Below are 22,253 nucleotides of genomic sequence, written 5' to 3' on the forward strand. Positions count from 1 at the left end.
GCCAGAAGGAAGGAAGGAAGGAAGGAAGGAAGTCCGTCCGCTGGGCTTAGTGGATCCCAGCAAGAGAAGCATCCCGTTTGCTCTCGAAGGGGTTCAAGGGAGGCTGGCGCTCGAACCGAACCGAACCGAACCACCTCCGGTGGCAGGCTGTTCCCGACAGACCTTGCCTTGGGGGCTCGGACAGGAAAGCAATTGTTCCTCGTGTCCAGCCTGAAACAGCCTTGTAGGAGTTAGTTAGTTGAGGACCGTTCGACCGGGTCGTCCTCCCTTCCCTTCCCTTCCCTTCCCTTCCTTGGGGCTCGCTCGCTCGCTCTGGGGAACAAACGCGTTCCCCCAGCTACTGGTTGGTGGTCAACTTCGAGGTGGCCATCAGACCGCCCCCGAGCGAGCGAGCGAGCCTGGGCTTTCTCCAGGCAGGCAGGCAGGCAGGCAGGCAGGGCTCTCAGCCTGTCATGGTAGGGTCGGCTTCCCTGACCTGTGATCGCGCGCGCGGCTGGCGTGGCTCTTCTCTGGACGGACTCTCTCCAGCTTCTCCACGTCACGCCCGTCCTTTTGGAATTGTGGAGCCAGCCCAAAACCGACCGAGCGACCGCAGCACTCCAGCCGAGGCCGAGTACAAGGGGAGAAGGACGGCCCGCCCGCCCGGGGTTTGCTCGAGAAGCATCTCTGGACGCAAGCCAGCGCTTGGGTCGCTCCACTAGCTGGCAGCATCGCGCTGCAGGCTCGACTCCACTCGGGACTCCTTCCTTCCTTCCTTCCTTCCTTCCTTCCTTCCTTCCGCTTGCCCCGGTCTCCGTCTACTGCTTTCATTTGACTTGCGCTTGCACACGTCCCGCCGCTCGCCCGCTCTGGCTTTGGGTGGCAGCGGCGGCGACGACGCTCGACGAAGGCAGCGTCTGGTCTTAAGGGGCCTCGCAGGCCGACGTGGAAAAAGAGGCTGCAAGGCCTGCCTGCCAATAGCCGGGAGGGCCCCGGCCTCCCCGACCCACCCTCCAGGCGCCGCTTCCGGGCCCGCGGCGGGCCCCGGCGAGCTGGGCGGGCTCCCGCCCCGCACCCCCCGCCCGCCTGCCCGCCCCGGCCCGGGCCCCGGGGCCCCGGCCTCCCCCCCGGCGGGAGGCGGCGGCGGGGCCGTGCTGCCTGCCGAGCAGGAGGGCGCGCGCTCCCTCCCTCCCTCCCTCCCCTGCCAGTGGGCTGCCCGCCCCGCGGCGGCAGCCAGCCCTTTGCATAGGGTCTGCCCCCTGGGGCCGCCCAGGGGCCCCGCCCCTGCTGCCGCTGCTTTTGGAACCCAGAGAGGAGGAAGGCGGCGCTCCCCCGGGAGGGGAGCGGGCACCGGGCCCGGAGGCACTGCAATACCGGGCCGATGCGTGGAGGGGCTGGAGCAAGCTCCGAGGCCCGCTCCCGGCACCAAAAATGCGTTTAATGCGTCGGTCCTCACATCGAGGACGTATCAGCGATTAAACTGATAAGAACAGATTTTTTTTTTTTTTTTTTTTTTATTAAAGTACCAAAAATATTAGAATCTCGACTCAAAACACAAAATCCTCATTTCAACATATCAATACCATGCAAACATTCCCGTAAACAACAAAAACATTAAGCCATCTTTCCCATTTCCACAGCTCAAAATCAATAACATTCACCCACACACCCTACATATCTACCCTCCTTCAATTTCTCATTTCATCCCCACACCTTAACATTTCATATAATCCCCATTACTTTTTGTTTGGTTCCACAGTTCCTAATACCAGCTTCCCCTTATCCGTTTTGCTTAGACTTGACTCCCCACACTTCATCACACTCGTTACTTTCTTCCAACCTTTCCGCAAACGCTGCTTCTCCCATTGCAACCTTCTCTCCTCCCAAGAATACACCTCATCTCCCCCTGACTCAAAACTGTCCTCCGACTCTTCCTCCGATTCACTTTCCTCCTCCTCCTCCGACCCACTACTTGAATCAGAAACCCTCACATTCTTCGGTCCCAACACCCCTTCCCGCATTTCTCCCACTTTTCCCTCCTCTCTTTGGGGTCTACTCGTCTCTTTAAGTTCCCCTTGTCCCTGCTGCCCCTCCACCCTTCCCCCTACTCCTACTATTCGTACCCGTCCTCCTTGCTTCCCCAATTCTTTCCCCCCTTTTAGTTCCCCTTGTCTCTGTGGCTTCGGCACACCTTCTCGTATCCCCACCTCCCCGCCCCCTCCCCCTTGCTTCCCCAACTCACTCCCCCGAATCAAATCTCCTCGTCCTTTTGACCCCTCCAAACTTCCACATGTACCCACCTTCTCTACCCCTCCCCCTTCCTCCTTCTTTGTCCGGCAGCCATCTTTACCTCCCTCAACATCCTCCATTTTGTTTCCCTGTTTGCTTGCCTGCGCACCCTCCATTTTGCGTACCCCTCCCCCTCCTTCCTCCTTGTTCTTTCGGCAGCCATCTTTGTCTCCTTCTTTCTCCTCCATTTTGTTTTCTTGTTTACTTCTTTCTCCCCCCTCCATTTTGTATCTCAGTTTGCCTCCTTCTCCACTCTCCTTTTTATCTTCCAACCCCTTCAAAATCCCTCCCTTACCCTCCTCCATCTCACGACCCTCTTCCTCCGACTCCTCGCTCGAAACCATCACTACCTCACTTTTCCCCGTCTGCTGCACTCCCACCCCCCCAATATCCATTTCCAAACTTTCCTCCACAATATCCCCTGCCTCCCCCCATTCTCTACTCCCTTCTCCCTCCCTTCCTTCCCTGGCCTTGTTTTACTTGCATATGAGAAGGGGCAGTTCCTCCTCACATGCCCTTCTTCTCCACACCACCCACAAGTAACTCTCTCAGTGCACATCCCCGCCCTATGTCCCTTCCCCCCACAACGAAAACACACAGTGAACTGGCAAAACGCCGCGATATGCCCCCCCCTTCCACATCTACTACACACTTTGGGTTGTCCAAAGTAACTAATATATCCCCTGTGCGGCCCTATCTGGATAGAGGAAGGCAAATGCCTTATTCCCCCTCCATCCTCCTCCCCTTTCAACACCACCCGTGCTCTCCATGACCCCGTCCATATTACATGTTTATCCAAAACCCTATCCACCCACAACACCCTTTTCACCATCCCTTCCAAAAAATGCACTATATCCTCTGCTTCCAGCACATCGTTAAATAACCTCAACAAAATAACCCGCTCCCGTGCTTTTTCCCCTTCTTCAAACTCCAACCCCTTTAACACCCCCTCCCTCACTAACTTTGCATGCACCCCCCAAAACTTTTCATACGCTTCCCTTCTCCAAAACGTAATTACCCACATCTTATAGTTCTCATACGCCACCACAGCGCTCAAGTCCTTCGGGTTTATCTTTAAGTCTGTAAACAGTACTCTTTCCATAAACTCCTGTCTTGCCAGGGTCCTCGCCCCCTTAAATCCTTCCTTCGATAAAGTTACGCGTACTCGAAGCTTGACCCACCTCCTTGGGTCTTCTTCCCCCCAAGGTATCCCGCCGTACTCCTCTTCTTTCTCTTCTTCTTCCTTCTCTCCTCCGTTCTCTCTCCTCCTCTTCTCCTCCCGTACTTGCCGCGCGTCCTTCTCACCCTCTCTCCGCTTCTCTTCCTCGGCTGCTCCACTGCTCTCCTTCCCCACCTCCTGGTCCTGTTGCCTCCCGGTAACCTCCTGCTTCCTCTTCCGTCCCGCCAGGCTCCAACCTCCCGTCTCCACGGCCTCCTTACCAGTCCACTCTCCGATTCCCTTCTCCTCGTCCGTCTTCCTTCGTCCGCTCACCGCTTCCGCCAACCTGGTCCCGATCTTTCCGCCACCATCCGCTACTGCTACCGCTCGATTCACCTCCTTCACTGGTCCGCATCTCCGCTCCAACCTCTCCTCCTCCGTCACCGATCCACGTCTCCGCACCAACGTCTCCTCCTCCTCATCCTCCATACTCCCGGCCTCTCGAGGCCCGACCAAGCAGCGGTCGGACCTCCGCCCGACCGCCACTTGATCTGAGCCTTCAAGAGGCCGAGAAGCGATAACCTGCTCGAGGCCGGAGGGGGAGCGGGCACCCCGGGCCGGCGGCCCAGGGGGCCCGACGAGCAGGGCCGGGGGCGGCCCCGGCGGCGGCGGCGGCCGGTCCCGGAGCCTGGCGACTGAGCGACTGGCTGGCTCGCTCTCTCTCTCTCGGGCGGGCGGGCGGGCGGGCAGGTGCGTGCCGCTCCTTCCTCGACTCGACGAGTTCATCGACGTTTGGGCTGGAAGGGACCTCGGAAGATCATCGAGTCCGTCCAGCCCCGCCTGCCCAAAGGGCCGGCCGGAAGGAAGGAAGGAAGGAAGGAAGGAAGGAAGGAAGTCCGTCCGTCCGCTGGGCTCAGTGGATCCCAGCAAGAGAAGCATCCCGTTTGCTCTGGAAGGGGTTCAAGGGAGGCAGGCGCTCGAACCGAACCGAACCGAACCACCTCCGGTGGCAGGCTGTTCCCGACAGACCTTGCCTTGGGGGCTCGGACCGGAAAGCAATTGTTCCTCGTGTCCAGCCTGAAACAGCCTTGTAGGAGTTAGTTAGTTGAGGACCGTTCGACCGGGTCGTCTTCCCTTCCCTTCCTTGGGGCTCGCTCGCTCGCTCGCTCTGGGGAACAAACGCGTTCCCCCAGCTACTGGTTGGTGGTCAACTTCGAGGTGGCCATCAGACCGCCCCCGAGCGAGCGAGCCTGGGCTTTCTCCAGGCAGGCAGGCAGGCAGGCAGGCAGGCAGGCAGGGCTCTCAGCCTGTCATGGTAGGGTCGGCTTCCCTGACCTGTGATCGCGCGCAGCGGCGGGCGTGGCTCTTCTCTGGACGGACTCTCTCCAGCTTCTCCACGTCACGCCCGTCCTTTTGGAATTGTGGAGCCAGCCCAAAACCGACCGAGCGACCGCAGCACTCCAGCCGAGGCCGAGTACAAGGGGAGAAGGGCGGCCCGCCCGCCCGGGGTTTGCTCGAGAAGCATCTCTGGACGCAAGCCAGCGCTTGGGTCGCTCCACTAGCTGGCAGCATCGCGCTGCAGGCTAGGCTCGACTCCACTCGGGCCTCCTTCCTTCCTTCCTTCCTTCCTTCCGCTTGCCCCGGTCTCCGTCTACTGCTTTCATTTGACTTGCGCTTGCACACGTCCCGCCGCTCGCCCGCCCGCTCTGGCTTTGGGCGGCGGCGGCGACGACGATGACGCTCGACGAAGGCAGCGTCTGGTCTTAAGGGGCCTCGCAGGCCGACGCGGAAAAGGTCCCGCCCCGCACCCCCCGCCCGCCTGCCCGCCCCGGCCTGGGCCCCGGGGCCCCACCCGGGGCCCCGGCCTCCCCCCCGTCGGGAGGCGGCGGCGGGGCCGTGCTGCCTGCCGAGCAGGAGGGCGCGCGCTCCCTCCCTCCCCTGCCAGTGGGCTGCCCGCCCCGCGGCGGCAGCCAGCCCTTTGCATAGGGCCTGCCCCCTGGGGCTGCCCAGGGGCCCCGCCCCTGCTGCCGCTGCCGCTGCTTTTGGAACCCAGAGAGGAGGAAGGCGGCGCTCCCCCGGGAGGGGAGCGGGCACCGGGCCCGGAGGCACTGCAATACCGGGCCGATGCGTGGAGGGGCTGGAGCAAGCTCCGAGGCCCGCTCCCGGCACCAAAAATGCGTTTAATGCGTCGGTCCTCACATCGAGGACGTATCAGCGATTAAACTGATAAGAACAGATTTTTTTTTTTTTTTTTTTTATAACAAAGTATCAAAAGCATAAAAAGCCAACTCACACAAAACAAAACACCAGCTTCTCCACCTTAAGCATCATTACAAACAAAAAAAACTCTTCTCCCTTATTTCAAAGAACAATACAAACATATCCCCTTATCACGTAAATTCCAAAACAAATCTTATTTACATAGTTAAGTCAGCAGAAAACTAAGCACCTTCTTTCTTATTTCAAAAATCAATACAAACATATCCCCATCATAAACGGAAAACCCAAAAAAAGAAACTTATTTACATAATTATTCCAGAGACAGAAATATAACACAAATATATACATCACCCAAAACATATTTCATTCTTCCTTTCCCACCATTCCTCCTACTGAAACAATATTTTCCAATCAAGATCTCCCCAGTCCCCTTCCCCTTTCTTCCGATAATATTCCGATTCCGTATACGCCAAATACACACATTCCCGTGAAGTAAAAAACAACCCCTTCTGTACCAACAGACACCTTGTTTTCCAGACCGCCACCCGTGTACACAACAACAAAATCCTAATTTCCCACTCCCTCACCTTACTCTTAACCAACCCATATAAAGCCCCCTCATAACATACACAATCTCCCCACCCTACAGCCTTACAAAACTTTGCCACCCTTTGCCACACCCTCTGTGCATAAAAACACTCCCATAAAACGTGCACCACCGTCTCCTCCCTCCCACACAGTTCCCTTGGACATTCCCCTGACCGCAACAATCCCCATTTCCTTTGTTCCGCCCGCACAGGTAATACCCTTCTTATCACCTTCCATGCAAAATCTTCATGTTCCCCCTTCCATCTCTTCCCTACTATCCCCTTCCAAATCCTCCCCACCTGCCCTTCCGCCACCTCCCCTATATCTGCCATTTTGTCCCTCCCCCGAATTTCCCCTAGCACCCTCCTCGACTCTCTCAAACCCTCCCACCCCAAACCCTCCAAACCCTTCGCCCTCAAGAAACCCCATCCCCGCTCATACCACCTTGCCGGCCTTTCAGCCCACAACTCCGTCCACCTCCCCCCATATAACCCCAGTCGCCTCAGAAACCTTCCCGCCCAATACTTAACCATTGCCCCCACTTTCCTCCCTTCCAAACCCCCAGCCCTCACCACCCCTTTCCAAAAATGCACATACAAAAAAACTTCCAATTCAGGAACACCCCAGCCACCCAAATCCTCCCTCTTATAAATCTCCCTCCTGGCTACCCTCTCAGTCTTTCCCCCCCAAAAAAACAAACACATTTCCCTCTGCACCCGCCTCACCTGCAACCAGGTGGGCGGGTACACCATCGCCACAAACAAAACCATTGGCAAAAAGCACTGTTTTATAACTTGCACTTTTCCTCTAAAAGATAAATTCCTAGTCCCCCATATCCCCGCCTTTTTCCTCACCCTCCCTCGAACCTCCTCCCACGCCCGCTCCCCCTTCCCCCTCACGTCCATATATACTCCCAAAACTTTCACCCCCTCCCTCTCTACCCGCCACCCCACTTCCTCCAAACCCATCCATTCTCCCACCGCCAGCAAAGTGCTTTTCCCTTTATTCACCCGTGGCCCTGCCGCTTCCCCATACTCCCTAATCCCCTCCACCACCCTCCTCAAAGCCCTCTCATCCCTTACCATAAAACCCACATCATCCATGTACAAGCTAACCCTCACCTCCCCCCCCCCCCGGTATCTGAATCCCCCTCACCCTCCCATCCCTCCTCACCCTCTGTGCTAGTGGCTCCATGCCACATATAAACAGACCCGGAGACAGGGGGCACCCTTGGCGCACCCCCCTCTCCACCCGAAATTCCTCCCCCAGAAATCCCTTCACCAAAATCCTGCTACGTGCTCCCCCATATAAAGCTCTCACCCACCCCACAAATTTCCCCGGAAAGCCCATCCGCCCCAGCACCCTGAACAAAAACCCATGTCCCAAACTATCATAAGCTTTCTCCAAATCAACACTCCCCATCACCACCCTCCACCCCCTCTCCCTCACATATTCTAAAACATCCCTCCACACCCATTGTGTATCGACCAATCTCCTACCCTTCACCCCGCACGTTTGATCTTCCCCCACCACTCCCCCCAAAAACCTCCCCATCCGCAATGCCAACACCCTTGTGAACAACTTATAATCTACATTTAATAACGTGATTGGCCTCCAATTAGTGAGGTCTTCCCTATTTCCCTTCTTATATAATAAAACCACCACCCCCACCGCAAAGCCCTCCCCCACTACCCCTTCCTCCATAATTTCCTTGAACACCTCCACCACATCCCCCCCCACCAAGCCCCAAAACCTTTCATAGAATTCTTTTGGCAATCCGTCCAAACCCGGTGTCTTCCCCTTTTTCATTCCCCCCAAAACCTCCCTCACCTCCTCCTCCCCCATCTCCCTTTCCAAATCCGCTCCCTCCCCTTCCCCCACCCTCCCTTCCAGTTCCCCCAAAAACCTCTCCCCCATCTCCTCATTAACCTCCCGCTCCCTGTACAACCCTGTATAAAAACCCGTTACCTCCCTCAGCACCTCCCGCTGCTCTTCAACCCGCACCCCTTCCCTCGTGACCACTGCCCCCACCTCCCTCCTCCCTTTCCTTACCCTCTCCGCAAAATATTTCCCCCACTCCTCCCCCTCCCCTACCCATGGTGCCCGTGCCAAAAACAACTTCTCCCTTTCTTTCCCCCGAAACCACTCTTCCACTGCCCGCTTCGCCTCCCCCAATTCCCACTTCACATCCTTCCCCCCCATCGCCTCTCACACCAACTCCTGTACCCTCCCTTGCCATCTCCCCAACTCCCTTTTCCTTTCCCACACTTTCTTCTTCCCCACACGAATAAACCACCTTCGAATTTTCTCCTTTGTTACCCTCCACCACTCCCACTTTGACCTAAAAAGAGTCTTTGTCGTCCTCCACCTCCTATACTCCTCCTCAAACTCCCCACACACCCGCTCCTCCCCCAATACCCTAGTGTTCAACCTCCACACCCCCCTGCCCCTTCCCCCCCCCCTTCCCCCACCCGCAAATCCACCCTCAACCACTTGTGGTCAGTGAACCCCACTTCTCCCAATTCCTTACCCTCCACCCTTACCCCCTCAGACACAAACACAAAATCAATCCTCGACACCCTTTTCCCTCCTGGATCCATCCTTGTTCCCACCCGCTCTCCCTTCCACACATCTTGCAACCCCTCTTCCCGAACCCAATTCTTCAAATATCGCCCCGTAGAATCCAGAACCCCCCCCCCCCAACGCCCCCTTCCCTATCCCCTTCTTCTATAATACAATTAAAATCCCCCACAAAAACCTTCTTTCCACCCCCACCCCCACAGATTCCCAACTTTTTCAAAAATCCCCTTCTTTCAGCTTTCACAGCTGGTGCATATACATTAAAAACCCCCACCTCCTCACCCCCCACCTCCATCCTCATGTGCTGCAAACGTCCCTCAATTAATGTTTCCACCCCAATTACCCGCACCCGTGTTCCATTTAACAAAATACCCACCCCTGCCGCTTTATTTCCTCCCGCCCCACTCCACCAAGACTGCCCCTTCCCCCAACGTTTCCTCAAAAAGCCATAGCCCCTCTCCCACCCTATCCCACATTCCTGGACACAAATCACATCTGCATCCACAGTTCTTAACCACCCCCCCACCCTCTCCCACCTTTTCCTTGTCAGCAGACTTCTCACATTTAAAGAAATAATCTTGCACACCATTTCACAATTCAATAGGAAACAAACCAAACCCGTTTGTCTTCTCACCCCTCCACCCCACTCCCGCTCCCACTCTCTATTTCACTTTCAGACCCTTCTCCCGCAAACACCATCCCAGGTCTCCGTATCCCTGTTGTGACGACCAGACCTTCCACCGCCCCAGGACTCAAGTATCCCCCCCCACCCTCGCTTCCCTCCCTCCCTATAAACGTTCGTCCCCCATTCCCTCCTCCCTCTTCCCCTTTCTCCCCCAGCTCCCCACCCTCCGTTTCCATCCCCACTCTCTTTTTTCCCCCTTTCAACCCCCAAAATTTTTTCCTTTTCTTTCTTTGTTCCACAGCTTCCATCTCCTCCGCCCAACTCCCTCCCTCAGCTGTGTCAACTTCCCCCAGACGCTCCACCATTCCTCTTAATTGTTTTAATGCTTCAGCCCCACCTTCCTCCTCTCCCTTCTGCTCCTTCTTTTCTCCTTCCAGACCCTCCTCCACTAATTCAAGCACTGCTTCTTCAATATTTTGTCTTCGTCCTCCCTCCCCCTCAGGTGTTTCTTCAATTGTTGTTATTCGTTCCTCCTCCTCCTCCTCCATTAGTGCCTCCACATGTTCCCCATTCCCTCGTTGTCCCATTCCTACCAAACTCTCCCTCCCCGCTCTTTCCTCCAGGTGCTCCCCATTCCCTTGCTCCCCCATTTCTTCCCGCTCTCCCCGGTCTTCTCGCCCCCGTGCTCTATTTGCGTATGAGAAAGGGCAATCCCTCTGGAAATGCCCCTCTCTTTTACACCCCGTGCACACCATTTTTTCTGTACAAAACTGTGCCCTGTGTCCCATCCCCCTGCACCGAAAACAAATTGTAAGTGCACAAAAAGCCGCCAAATGCCCCCCCTGCCCACACCTACTACACAGCTTCGGCTGGTCATTATACGTGACATACCCCTTGTGCATCCCCATTCTCATCACCGGCAATAAATGTTTAACACCCCCAGGGTTCCCCACTTCTTCCTGTAAAATAACACGTGCCCTCCACCCCCCCGTCCAAACCCTCCACCGGTCAAAACATTTCTCCACCGTCTTTACTCGCTGCACCCTACCCTCCAACCAGTTTACCACGTCACCCTCTTCCACCATATCCGTATACAACGTCACCCTCTTCCACCATATCCGTATACATTTTGATGTACAAAACACGCTCTCTTGTCCTCTGCCCCACCTCAAACTTCAACCCCACCAACTCCCCTCGCTCCATGGCCACTGCATGGGCCTCCCAAAATGCATTATATGCCTTCTCGTCCCAAAACGAGACATGCCATTCCCGATAATTATCGAACGCCACAACACAAACCAAGTCCACTGGTTGCACTTTTAACACACCCAGTAAAACCCTTGACATAAAGTCCCATCTGCTCAGAGTCCTCGCTCCTCGAAAGCCTTCTCGCTCCAAAGTTACTTTTATCTTCCACCGAACATCCCTTCTTCTCTCTTCCTCCGCACCCATCACCTTCGCCTTCGCCGTCCCCGCCGCCTCCTTCTCCTGCCCGACCTCTCTCCTCCGACCGCCCTCCTCCACCGCCGCTGCCGCCACTCTACCTTCTTCAGGGGTCTTCCCCCCCCGCTCCAGACTGCACCTTCCCCCGCCGACCTACAACGCTCCAACCTTCCGCTGCCGCCGACTGCTCCCCTTCTCCGGTGTTCCGCTCCCCTCCTCCGATGTTCCGACCGCTTCCTTCGCTCTCGCCCGAACCTCCTCGCCTCCTCTCCGCTCTCCTCTGCTCCCCGACCTCCGTCTCGTCCGCTCTCCTCTGCTCCCCGACCTCCATCTCCTCCGATGTTCTCTGCTCTCCGACCTCCATCTCCTCCGATCCACACTCCGCACCAAGCTCCGCCCTCTCCGATGTTCCTCGCTCACCAATCCGCCTTGTCCTCTCAATCACCACCACCGCTTTCCTTAACTGCTCCGCCATCTCCGCTCCAAATCCCGGCCTCTCGAGGCCCGACCAGGCAGCGGCCGGACCAAGGCCCGTCCGCCAACCCGATCTGAGCCTTCAAGAGGCCGAGAAGCGATAACCTGCTCGAGGCCGGAGGGGGAGCGGGCACCCCGGGCCGGCGGCCCAGGGGGCCCGGCGAGCAGGGCCGGGGGCGGCCCCGGCGGCGGCGGCGGCCGGTCCCGGAGCCTGGCGACTGAGCGACTGGCTGGCTCGCTCTCTCTCGGGCGGGCGGGCGGGCGGGCGGGCAGGTGCGTGCCGCTCCTTCCTCGACTCGACGAGTTCATCGACGTTCGGGCTGGAAGGGACCTCGGAAGATCATCGAGTCCGTCCAGCCCCGCCTGCCCAAAGGGCCGGCCGGCCGGAAGGAAGGAAGGAAGGAAGGAAGGAAGTCCGTCCGTCCGCTGGGCTCAGTGGATCCCAGCAAGAGAAGCATCCCGTTTGCTCTGGAAGGGGTTCAAGGGAGGCAGGCGCTCGAACCGAACCGAACCACCTCCGGTGGCAGGCTGTTCCCGACAGACCTTGCCTTGGGGGCTCGGACCGGAAAGCAATTGTTCCTCGTGTCCAGCCTGAAACAGCCTTGTAGGAGTTAGTTAGTTGAGGACCGTTCGACCGGGTCGTCTTCCCTTCCCTTCCTTGGGGCTCGCTCGCTCGCTCGCTCTGGGGAACAAACGCGTTCCCCCAGCTACTGGTTGGTGGTCAACTTCGAGGTGGCCATCAGACCGCCCCCGAGCGAGCGAGCGAGCGAGCCTGGGCTTTCTCCAGGCAGGCAGGCAGGCAGGCAGGCAGGCAGGCAGGGCTCTCAGCCTGTCATGGTAGGGTCGGCTTCCCTGACCTGTGATCGCGCGCGCGGCGGGCGTGGCTCTTCTCTGGACGGACTCTCTCCAGCTTCTCCACGTCACGCCCGTCCTTTTGGAATTGTGGAGCCAGCCCAAAACCGACCGACCGACCGCAGCACTCCAGCCGAGGCCGAGTACAAGGGGAGAAGGACGGCCCGCCCGCCCGGGGTTTGCTCGAGAAGCATCCCTGGACGCAAGCCAGCGCTTGGGTCGCTCCACTAGCTGGCAGCATCGCGCTGCAGGCTAGGCTCGACTCCACTCGGGCCTCCTTCCTTCCTTCCTTCCTTCCTTCCGCTTGCCCCGGTCTCCGTCTACTGCTTTCATTTGACTTGCGCTTGCACACGTCCCGCCGCTCGCCCGCCCGCTCTGGCTTTGGGCGGCGACGACGACGACGCTCGACGAAGGCAGCGTCTGGTCTTAAGGGGCCTCGCAGGCCGACGCGGAAAAGGAGGCTGCAAGGCCTGCCTGCCAATAGCCGGGAGGGCCCCGGCCTCCCCGACCCACCCTCCGCGCGCCGCTTCCGGGCCCGCGGCGGGCCCCGGCGAGCTGGGCGGGCTCCCGCCCCGCACCCCCCGCCCGCCTGCCCGCCCCGGCCCGGGCCCCGGGGCCCTGGCCTCCCCCCCGGCGGGAGGCGGCGGCGGCGGGGCCGTGCTGCCTGCCGAGCAGGAGGGCGCGCGCTCCCTCCCTCCCTCCCTCCCTCCCTCCCTCCCCTGCCAGTGGGCTGCCCGCCCCGCGGCGGCAGCCAGCCCTTTGCATAGGGCCTGCCCCCTGGGGCCGCCCAGGGGCCCCGCCCCTGCTGCCGCTGCCGCTGCTTTTGGAACCCAGAGAGGAGGAAGGCGGCGCTCCCCCGGGAGGGGAGCGGGCACCGGGCCCGGAGGCACTGCAATACCGGGCCGATGCGTGGAGGGGCTGGAGCAAGCTCCGAGGCCCGCTCCCGGCACCAAAAATGCGTTTAATGCGTCGGTCCTCACATCGAGGACGTATCAGCGATTAAACTGATAAGAACAGATTTTTTTTTTTTTTTTTTTATCAAAGTACCAAAATATTACAATCTCAACTCAAAGTACCAAAATATTACAATCCCAACTCAAAGTAACAACAACATCTTGATTAACCGTTCCAAGTTCAATTCCAACATAAATATCAATTATCACATATTTCTTCCACCACTTCAAAACCAATTTCATCTCCCTCCAACCAGTAACTCAACTCGGAACGGTCATCCACAACCCTTCCAACCTTCCAAATCCACCCATTCCCCATATCATTCCCTTTCCCGTTTATTACCCTACGCCGCCATCTTGCCAGCTATCCCTCTCCTCACTCAAAAAGCCTCCTCCACTCCAACCCTTCCCATTCCCCTATTCCCCTACTACGATAGTATCCCAATTCAGCGTACAACAAATAAATACACTCCCGTGATGAAAAATACAACCCTTTTTGCACCCACAAGCACCTCACTTTCCAAATCGCCACGCGTGCACAAAGTAATAACACCCTAACCTCCCACTCCCTCTTCCTACAGCCTACCAACCCATACAGTGCCCCTTCAAAATTCACACAATCCCCCCATCCCATTTCCCCACAAAAACTCGCCACCCTCCGCCAAACCCGTCGAGCGAACGCACATTCCCATAACACATGAACAATCGTTTCCTCCCTTCCACACCCCTCCCGCGGACACTCCGCCGACCTTATCAGGCCCCACTTCCTCTGCTCTGCTCTCACCGGAATCACCCCACGAACCACCCGCCATGTAAAGTCTTCATGTTCCCCCTTCCATTTTTTTCCAATTATCCCTTTCCAGACCCTCGCCACCTGCACCCCCGATAGTTCCCTTATATCCGACATACCATCCCTACCCCTGATCTCCCTTATCACCCGCTTTGCATCCCTCATCACCTCATACCCTACCCCTTCCAACCCCTTTGCCCTCAAAAACATCCACCCTCTTGTATACCACTTTGCAGGCTTTCCAGCCCACACCGCAGTCCACCGTCCCCCATACCAACCCAACCTCCTCAAAAACCTCCCCGCCCAATATCTGCAAAATTCCCCTACTTTCCTCCCTTCCAACCCCGCCGCCCTTACCACCCCCTTCCAGAAATGTGCATAGACAAAAACTTCTAGTTCCGGCACCCCCCACCCCCCTAACTCCTCCCTCTTGTACACCTCCCCCCTCGCCACCCTCTCCGTCTTTCCCCCCCCCAAAAATAAACAAACTTCCCTCTGTACCCGCCTCACCTGCAGCCAGGTAGGCGGGTACACCATCGCCACGAATAGTATCATCGGCAACAGAAATTGTTTTATTACACTCACCTTCCCCCGAAATGACAATTTCCTTGTACCCCATATCCCCACCACCTTTTTCACCCTCCCTCGAACCACCTCCCACGCCCGTTCCCCTTTTCCCCCCACGTCCATATAAACCCCCAACACCTTCACCCCCTCCCTCTCCACCTGCCACCCATGCTCCTCCAAACCCCTCCATTCCCCTATCCCCAACAACACACTCTTCCCCTTGTTCACCCGTAGCCCCGTCACTTCCCCATACTCCCTGATTCCCTCCACCACCCTTCCCAAAGACCCCCCATCCCTAACCACCAGGACCACATCGTCCATATATGCCATCACCTTTACCTCCCCCCCCCCCCGGCACCGGAACCCCCCTCACCCTCCCATCCCTCCTCACCCACTGTACCAAAGGCTCCATCCCGCATATAAATAGACCCGGGGACAAGGGGCACCCTTGCCGCACCCCTCTCTCCACCCGAAACTCCTCCCCCAGGACACCCCTCACCAACACCCTGCTCCGTGCTTCTTTGTATAATGCCTTCACCCACCCCACAAACTTTCCCGGAAACCCCATCTGCCCCAAAACCCCAAACAAAAACCCATGTTCCAAGCTATCATATGCCTTCTCAAAATCCACACTACCCACCACCACCTTCCATCTCCTCTCCCCTACATACTGCAACATATCCCTCATCACCCATTGAATATCTACCATCCTTCTACCCTCCACCCCACACGCCTGATCCCCTCCCACCACCTTCCCCAACACCCTCCCCATCCGCATTGCCAGCACCTTAGAAAACAACTTATAATCTACATTTAACAATGTGATGGGCCTCCAATTTTGGAGCGCCTCCCTTCTCCCTTTCTTATATAACAACACCACCACCCCCACCGCAAACCCCTCCCCCACTACCCCCGTCTTCGTCAACTCGTGAAACACCTCCACCACATCCCCCCCCACCACTTCCCAAAACCTTTCGTAAAATTCCACCGGTAACCCGTCCAAACCCGGTGTCTTTCCCTTTTTCATTGCTCCCAACGCTTCCCGCACCTCCCCTTCCGTCATATCCCTCTCCAAATCCTCTCCCTCCTCCCCCCCTACCCTCTCCTCCAGTTCCCCTAACCACCTCCCTTTTGCCCTGCCATCCACCTCCCTTCTCTTATATAACCCTGCATAAAAACCCGTCACTTCCCTCAACACCTCTTCCTGGTTCCTCACCCACACCCCCTCCTCAGTGATCACCGGCCCCACTTCCTTTTTCCCCCGCCTTACCCTTTCAGAAAAATATTTCCCCCATTCCTCGCCCTCCCCCACCCACGGTACCCGTGCCAAAAACATTTTCTCCCGTTCCTTCCTCCTAAACCACTCTTCCACCGCCCGCTTTGCCTCCCCCAGCTCCCGCTTCACGTCCCGCCCCCCCGCCCCTTCCCTCATCAACTTCTGCACCCACCCCTGCAACCTCCACAATTCCCTCCTTTTCTCCCACGCTTTCCGCTTCCCCATCTGCATGAACCACTTCTTAATCCTTTCCTTTGTGACCCTCCACCACTCCCACCTTGACTTAAACAACACCTTTGTCGTTTGCCACTCCGCATACTCCCTCCCAAACCTCCCACACACCCCTTCGTCCCCCAACACCCTTGTATTCAATTTCCACACTCCCCTCCCCCTTCCACCCCCTTCCCCTACCCGCAAATCCACCTTCACCACTTTATGATCAGTGAAACCCACTTCTAACACTTCCTTACCCTCCACCCTCACGCCTTCCGAGATCAGAACAAAATCAATCCTCGATACCTTCCCTCCCCCCGGGTCAACCCTCGTCCCCACCCGCTCCCCCTTCCAAACATCCACCAATCCCTCCTCCCGAATCCAATTCCCCAACCATCTCCCCGTACTGTCCAATACTCCCCCCCCCACACCCCCTTGCCTATCCCCTTCCTCTATAATACAATTAAAATCCCCAACAAAAACCTTCTTTCCCCCCCCTCCCCCACATATCCCCATCCTCTTGAAGAAATCCCTTCTCTCTGCCTTCACCGCGGGTGCGTATACATTGAAAATCCCCACCTCTTCCCCCCCAATTACCACCCTCATGTGTTGCAACCGCCCTTCAATTAAAACTTCCACCCCAATTACCCTCACCCGTGCTTCATCCACCAAAATCCCCACACCTGCTGCCTTATTTCCTCCCCCCCCCCGCCCACCACGATCGACCCTTCTCCCACCTTTTCCCCAAAAATCCATAATTCCCCTCCCAACCAATCCCACATTCTTGTAGGCAGATGATATCCACTTTAAGCGCTTTTAAGAACTCCCCCACCCTCTCCCACCTCTTTCTTGAAAATATACTCCGCACATTTACGGAGGCGATCCGGAAATTCCCTTCCATTTAGGTTCTTTACAGTGGCCCAACCCAGACACACCCAACCCCTTCACCCTTCCTCCTCACCCCCACTCTCCGAAGACTCCCCAGATGATTCCACAGCTTCCCTCCGTATCCCAGTCGTCTCCACAAGACTTTCCACCGCGCCCGGACTCAAAAATCCACCCTCCTTCTTCCCCTTCCTTTCCCCCTCCTTCCCTTTCCTTTCCCTTGTCTTGTTGCTCCCACCCTCCTCCATCCCCAATTTCTTCTTCCCCCCCTTCCCTTCCATTTCTTTTTTCCTTTTCTTCAGACCCCCCTGCTCCATTATTTCCATCTCCTCCGCCCAGTCCTTCCCCTTCGTTTGTTCCGTCCCCAGCTGTTCCACCATACCTCGCAATTGTTTTAATACCATCTCTCCCCCCTCCCCTTCCTCCCCCCTTCCCTCCCTTCTCTCCCCCATCTCTATTTCCTCTTCCAGCAACCCCCTTACCGCTTCTTCTATTTCCCCCTTATCACACTCCTCCACAGGTGTTTCCTCCACCACCATTTCCTCACCCCCCTCCTGTTGCTTCTCCTCCTCCACAACCCCCTCATCTCTTTCATTCTCCTCCTGGTTCCCCCCCCTCCGCACTCTACTTGCATATGAAAAGGGGCATTGCTGTTGTATATGCCCCTCTCGCCCACACCCCCTGCATGTTAACTTCTCCTTACAAAACTGGGCCCTATGCCCCATTCCCCTACAACGAAAACATATCGTTAGCTGGCAAAAGGCCGCCAGGTGACCCCCCTGCCCACACCTGCTACACAACTTCGGTTGGTCGTAATACGTTAAGTATCCCTTATAGGGTCCAATTTGCACCACTGACTTCAGGTGCCTCACCGCCCCCGGGTTCCCCACCTCCTCATGTAGGACCACCTTAGCTCTCCACGACCCCGTCCAAATTCCCCACCGGTCTCGCACTTGCTCCACGTAGACCACTCGTTGGACCCTTCCTTCTAACCAAAACCCCACCTCATCCTTCTCCAACATATCGTTATACATTTTGATAAATAACACCCTCTCACGCGCCTTCTGTCCAACTTCAAAATGTAACCCCTCCAACTCCCCACGCTGCACCGCCTCTCCATGGGCTTTCCAAAAAGCACCATAGTTTTTGTCGTCCACAAAAGTCACATTCCACTGTCTATAGTTGTCGAACGCCACCACACAGCTCACGTCCCTTGGGTTCACTTTTAAAGTAGAAAAGAGGACCGAGGCCATAAAATCCACTCGGTTCAAGGTCTTCAGTCCATTATGGCCCTCCTGGCCCAAAACCACCTTCAGCCTCCATTTTGTCCCCCTTCCTGCTCCTCCATCTTCTTTCGCCGCTCCTGACACTGCTGCTCCTCCCGCTGCCTCCTTCCCCTCCTCCGGCTGCTCCTGCCGTCCTCCTTCCACCACCAATGGCACTCCCTCTTCGGGGGTCTTCCTCCCCCCAGCTCCCACCTGGGCCTTCCCTCTCCGGTGCACCACGCTCCACCCTTCCTCCTCCGCCGAACGCTCACCTCGGCCTCCAAGCGCTCCTCCGACCTTCTGACCTCCGCTTCCACTCTCCCGCCAATCACGATCTTCCCGGGCTTCTCTCCTTTCTGCTCCCTCCTCCATCGCCACCTCCGTCACACCAGCCAACGCCACCGCTTTCCTCTCAGCCATCGCTGCCACCGCCGCCTCCGTCCTCCCCGGCGCCCGGCCTCTCGAGGCCCGACCAGGCAGCGGCCGGACCAAGGCCCGTCCGCCAACCCGATCTGAGCCTTCAAGAGGCCGAGAAGCGATAACCTGCTCGAGGCCGGAGGGGGAGCGGGCACCCCGGGCCGGCGGCCCAGGGGGCCCGGCGAGCAGGGCCGGGGGCGGCCCCGGCGGCGGCGGCGGCCGGTCCCGGAGCCTGGCGACTGAGCGACTGGCTGGCTCGCTCTCTCTCCTGCGGGCGGGCGGGCAGGTGCGTGCCGCTCCTTCCTTCCTCGACTCGACGAGTTCATCGACGTTCGGGCTGGAAGGGACCTCGGAAGATCATCGAGTCCGTCCAGCCCCGCCTGCCCAAAGGGCCGGCCGGCCGGAAGGAAGGAAGGAAGTCCGTCCGTCCGCTGGGCTCAGTGGATCCCAGCAAGAGAAGCATCCCGTTTGCTGTCGAAGGGGTTCAAGGGAGGCAGGCGCTCGAACCGAACCGAACCGAACCGAACCACCTCCGGTGGCAGGCTGTTCCCGACAGACCTTGCCTTGGGGGCTCGGACAGGAAAGCAATTGTTCCTCGTGTCCAGCCTGAAACAGCCTTGTAGGAGTTAGTTAGTTGAGGACCGTTCGACCGGGTCGTCCTCCCTTCCCTTCCCTTCCCTTCCTTGGGGCTCGCTCGCTCGCTCGCTCTGGGGAACAAACGCGTTCCCCCAGCTACTGGTTGGTGGTCAACTTCGAGGTGGCCATCAGACCGCCCCCGAGCGAGCGAGCGAGCCTGGGCTTTCTCCAGGCAGGCAGCCAGGCAGGCAGGCAGGCAGGCAGGCAGGCAGGCAGGGCTCTCAGCCTGTCATGGTAGGGTCGGCTTCCCTGACCTGTGATCGCGCGCGCGGCGGGCGTGGCTCTTCTCTGGACGGACTCTCTCCAGCTTCTCCACGTCACGCCCGTCCTTTTGGAATTGTGGAGCCAGCCCAAAACCGACCGAGCGACCGCAGCACTCCAGCCGAGGCCGAGTACAAGGGGAGAAGGGCGGCCCGCCCGCCCGGGGTTTGCTCGAGAAGCATCTCTGGACGCAAGCCAGCGCTTGGGTCGCTCCACTAGCTGGCAGCATCGCGCTGCAGGCTCGGCTCGACTCCACTCGGGCCTCCTTCCTTCCTTCCTTCCTTCCTTCCTTCCTTCCTTCCTTCCTTCCTTCCGCTTGCCCCGGTCTCCGTCTACTGCTTTCATTTGACTTGCGCTTGCACACGTCCCGCCGCTCGCCCGCCCGCTCTGGCTTTGGGCGGCGGCGGCGACGACGACGACGCTCGACGAAGGCAGCGTCTGGTCTTAAGGGGCCTCGCAGGCCGACGCGGAAAAGGTCCCGCCCCGCACCCCCCGCCCGCCTGCCTGCCCCGGCCCGGGCCCCGGGGCCCCGCCCGGGGCCCCGGCCTCCCCCCCGGCGGGAGGCGGCGGCGGGGCCGTGCTGCCTGCCGAGCAGGAGGGCGCGCGCTCCCTCCCTCCCTCCCCTGCCAGTGGGCTGCCCGCCCCGCGGCGGCAGCCAGCCCTTTGCATAGGGCCTGCCCCCTGGGGCCGCCCAGGGGCCCCGCCCCTGCTGCCGCTGCCGCTGCTTTTGGAACCCAGAGAGGAGGAAGGCGGCGCTCCCCCGGGAGGGGAGCGGGCACCGGGCCCGGAGGCACTGCAATACCGGGCCGATGCGTGGAGGGGCTGGAGCAAGCTCCGAGGCCCGCTCCCGGCACCAAAAATGCGTTTAATGCGTCGGTCCTCACATCGAGGACGTATCAGCGATTAAACTGATAAGAACAGATTTTTTTTTTTTTTTTTTTATCAAAGTACCAAAATATTACAATCTCAACTCAAAGTACCAAAATATTACAATCCCAACTCAAAGTAACAACAACATCTTGATTAACCGTTCCAAGTTCAATTCCAACATAAATATCAATTATCACATATTTCTTCCACCACTTCAAAACCAATTTCATCTCCCTCCAACCAGTAACTCAACTCGGAACGGTCATCCACAACCCTTCCAACCTTCCAAATCCACCCATTCCCCATATCATTCCCTTTCCCGTTTATTACCCTACGCCGCCATCTTGCCAGCTATCCCTCTCCTCACTCAAAAAGCCTCCTCCACTCCAACCCTTCCCATTCCCCTATTCCCCTACTACGATAGTATCCCAATTCAGCGTACAACAAATAAATACACTCCCGTGATGAAAAATACAACCCTTTTTGCACCCACAAGCACCTCACTTTCCAAATCGCCACGCGTGCACAAAGTAATAACACCCTAACCTCCCACTCCCTCTTCCTACAGCCTACCAACCCATACAGTGCCCCTTCAAAATTCACACAATCCCCCCATCCCATTTCCCCACAAAAACTCGCCACCCTCCGCCAAACCCGTCGAGCGAACGCACATTCCCATAACACATGAACAATCGTTTCCTCCCTTCCACACCCCTCCCGCGGACACTCCGCCGACCTTATCAGGCCCCACTTCCTCTGCTCTGCTCTCACCGGAATCACCCCACGAACCACCCGCCATGTAAAGTCTTCATGTTCCCCCTTCCATTTTTTTCCAATTATCCCTTTCCAGACCCTCGCCACCTGCACCCCCGATAGTTCCCTTATATCCGACATACCATCCCTACCCCTGATCTCCCTTATCACCCGCTTTGCATCCCTCATCACCTCATACCCTACCCCTTCCAACCCCTTTGCCCTCAAAAACATCCACCCTCTTGTATACCACTTTGCAGGCTTTCCAGCCCACACCGCAGTCCACCGTCCCCCATACCAACCCAACCTCCTCAAAAACCTCCCCGCCCAATATCTGCAAAATTCCCCTACTTTCCTCCCTTCCAACCCCGCCGCCCTTACCACCCCCTTCCAGAAATGTGCATAGACAAAAACTTCTAGTTCCGGCACCCCCCACCCCCCTAACTCCTCCCTCTTGTACACCTCCCCCCTCGCCACCCTCTCCGTCTTTCCCCCCCCAAAAAATAAACAAACTTCCCTCTGTACCCGCCTCACCTGCAGCCAGGTAGGCGGGTACACCATCGCCACGAATAGTATCATCGGCAACAGAAATTGTTTTATTACACTCACCTTCCCCCGAAATGACAATTTCCTTGTACCCCATATCCCCACCACCTTTTTCACCCTCCCTCGAACCACCTCCCACGCCCGTTCCCCTTTTCCCCCCACGTCCATATAAACCCCCAACACCTTCACCCCTCCCTCTCCACCTGCCACCCATGCTCCTCCAAACCCCTCCATTCCCCTATCCCCAACAACACACTCTTCCCCTTGTTCACCCCGTAGCCCCGTCACTTCCCCATACTCCCTGATTCCCTCCACCACCCTTCCCAAAGACCCCCCATCCCTAACCACCAGGACCACATCGTCCATATATGCCATCACCTTTACCTCCCCCCCCCCCCGGCACCAGAACCCCCCTCACCCTCCCATCCCTCCTCACCCACTGTACCAAAGGCTCCATCCCGCATATAAATAGACCCGGGGACAAGGGGCACCCTTGCCGCACCCCTCTCTCCACCCGAAACTCCTCCCCAGGACACCCCTCACCAACACCCTGCTCCGTGCTCCTTTGTATAATGCCTTCACCCACCCCACAAACTTTCCCGGAAACCCCAT

At 57.8% G+C, this 22,253-nt stretch overlaps 4 non-coding genes across 4 annotated transcripts; all 4 read right to left on the reverse strand.

Moving 5' to 3' along the window:
• Positions 1-1,319: 1,319 nt before the first annotated feature.
• On the reverse strand, positions 1,320-1,514 carry LOC132247854 (U2 spliceosomal RNA). The gene has a single exon (XR_009459279.1). It is a non-coding gene; the product is annotated as a U2 spliceosomal RNA (small nuclear RNA).
• A 3,996-nt stretch (positions 1,515-5,510) lies between these two features.
• Positions 5,511-5,696, reverse strand: LOC132247851 (U2 spliceosomal RNA). The gene has a single exon (XR_009459276.1). It is a non-coding gene; the product is annotated as a U2 spliceosomal RNA (small nuclear RNA).
• Positions 5,697-13,073: 7,377 nt separating this feature from the next.
• Positions 13,074-13,264, reverse strand: LOC132247852 (U2 spliceosomal RNA). Its single transcript, XR_009459277.1, has one exon. It is a non-coding gene; the product is annotated as a U2 spliceosomal RNA (small nuclear RNA).
• Positions 13,265-20,240: 6,976 nt separating this feature from the next.
• LOC132247853 (U2 spliceosomal RNA) lies at positions 20,241-20,431 on the reverse strand. Its single transcript, XR_009459278.1, has one exon. It is a non-coding gene; the product is annotated as a U2 spliceosomal RNA (small nuclear RNA).
• Positions 20,432-22,253: the final 1,822 nt, after the last annotated feature.

Source organism: Alligator mississippiensis, chromosome 1 (assembly GCF_030867095.1).
Source record: "Alligator mississippiensis isolate rAllMis1 chromosome 1, rAllMis1, whole genome shotgun sequence".
Taxonomy (NCBI): Eukaryota; Metazoa; Chordata; order Crocodylia; family Alligatoridae; genus Alligator; species Alligator mississippiensis.